Here is a 521-nt window from a genome sequence, read left to right on the forward strand (position 1 = left end):
AGGGAGTAAGTCTCCATGCAATTAAGTGGGTTTGTAACTCCACTGGGTGTGCCCCATGTATGTGTTTCCTGACTGCTCTGCATGTCAGTTTTTGTTACATTATATATTTTACCTATATATATTACGTGCTTGGGTACTACAGTGATTGGTGCAGTTGACAGCATAGGTAGATAGATGTTTCAATAACTTCATCTCAGGGTAGAAGGGATATTGGTCTGAGGATATTAATCAGATTAAGAAGGAATGCTAAGCACTTTTCATGATTTCTTCACATTTCGATCAGGATGTGTTACGTAACCAAAGAATTTATGTGACGAGAAGGGAATTGTTTAACTCATAATAGACAGCAGTGACCTTGGGAAGCAGATTGCAGCACCCTGCTGAAATGGTTTCACCCCCAAACAGAATATCTCTGTGTTTACACAACAGGAAAGATGTGATACAGACTCTTAAAACGCAGGAGTTTAAGGTTAATGCTGCCGTCTCATGAAAATACAAGAAAATGAAGGCCTACACCAGGG

The sequence above is a fragment of the Terrapene carolina genome, unplaced genomic scaffold (genome assembly GCF_002925995.2).
Source record: "Terrapene carolina triunguis isolate 2854851 unplaced genomic scaffold, T_m_triunguis-2.0 Scaffold67, whole genome shotgun sequence".
Classification (NCBI taxonomy): domain Eukaryota; kingdom Metazoa; phylum Chordata; order Testudines; family Emydidae; genus Terrapene; species Terrapene triunguis.